Raw genomic sequence first — 1,446 nt, 5'->3', positions numbered from 1 at the left:
GTGGACGGAGTGCAGGAGCTCGGTGAAGTGGTCTCCTAATCTGTGTCAGGTCTTACCGATGTACAGGAAGCCACACCGGGAGCACTGGTACCGTAGATGACCGAAAAATACTCACAGATGAAGTGTCGCTTTACCTGGAAGAACTGCTTGGGGCCCTGAATAGTAGTGAGGGAGGATGTGTAGCAACAGGTGTAGCATTAGTTTCAATTGCAAGGATAAGTGTCAGGAGAGGGATCAGTGGAAGGGACGAACGCATATGGGATTGACATGGGATCCCCGCAGAGAGCAGAAAGTAGAGGGGGAGGGAATGATGTGTTTGGTGGTGGGATCCCGCCGTCGATGGCGGAAGTTACAGAGAATTGTGCGCTGGAGGAGGAGGCTGAGGGGCTGGGAGAGGTGGGTGACGACAAGGCGAACACTGATGGACTGATAGAATGATAGACTATCATGATAGACTGTTCCACGGAGCCGACAATGAGACAGGCGTCGCTGGAACCCATACGAATGTCTGTGGTTGCATCCTTTGTTTGAAGGGAATGGGAGGATGCGGAGGGGAAATGACTGAGTGGGGACAAGTTCCGCCAGACGGAGGTGAATGGTGGTAGAGGGGAGCTGGTTGGGTCTGGTATGCAGATGGTTCCCGAGTAGCATAAGATGAACACTTGACCTCACAATCTACTCCCATATGATGTCGCACTTAATTACTTATCTGCACTGTGCTTTCTCCGTCGCTGTTAAATTTTATTGTGCATTCCGTTATTGTTTCATATTGTCCTCTATCAATACATTCTGTAATGATTTGATCCCTATGAACAGTGTGAAAGAGAAGCTTTTCACTCTATCTCGGTACGTGACAAACTAAACAATTTAATTCCCGTTGAGCGTGATGCGGCCGTAGCCGGTCTCCGGACAGCGCAGCGTTTGCCAGCTGTCATTGCAACGCGGAGCAAAAACTGCTGGATCACCAGCGTCCCTGGGTGGGCTCGAACCACCAACCTTTCGGTTAACAGCCGAACGCGCTGACCGATTGCGCCACAGAGACAAACGGGAAAAGGCTTCCATAAATGGTCCGTTATGGTGTTGGAAGATGCTGAATGGTAATCGATGCTGTGACCCGGATTTTCACAATCTGCAGAATGGTTTGCCTCAGAGGGTGACGGACAACATAAAACAGAAAGCGCTGGAACCACATGCTTGTCAGAATTAGAAGCGGAAATACCATTAAATTCTCAGTGCAATGATAAAACATTCGGCCACGAGTACACACTCCTCAAGGAAGGATATTTTACATGGGATGTAATCACTTTGTCCCGGGACTAATGAGGACAGCATCTATTCTGGGGTCAAAGAAACAGGACTGATCATGAACTAAAAGCTGAGACAGCCGGAAATAGTCCGCAGCTAAGGCAGCATTTGTGGGGAGAGAAACCGAGTTAACATTTCAGG

General features: G+C 49.2%; 1 non-coding gene across 1 annotated transcript; it reads right to left on the bottom strand.

The window, feature by feature from the left end:
• Nucleotides 1-968: 968 nt before the first annotated feature.
• Nucleotides 969-1,042, bottom strand: trnan-guu (transfer RNA asparagine (anticodon GUU)). Its single transcript has one exon. It is a non-coding gene; the product is annotated as a tRNA-Asn (tRNA).
• Nucleotides 1,043-1,446: the final 404 nt, after the last annotated feature.

The sequence above is a fragment of the Mobula birostris genome, unplaced genomic scaffold (genome assembly GCF_030028105.1).
Source record: "Mobula birostris isolate sMobBir1 unplaced genomic scaffold, sMobBir1.hap1 scaffold_476, whole genome shotgun sequence".
Lineage (NCBI taxonomy): Eukaryota > Metazoa > Chordata > Chondrichthyes > Myliobatiformes > Myliobatidae > Mobula > Mobula birostris.
The sequence above is the reverse complement of the archived record's forward strand: the minus strand, read 5'-3'. Positions and strand labels throughout refer to the sequence as shown.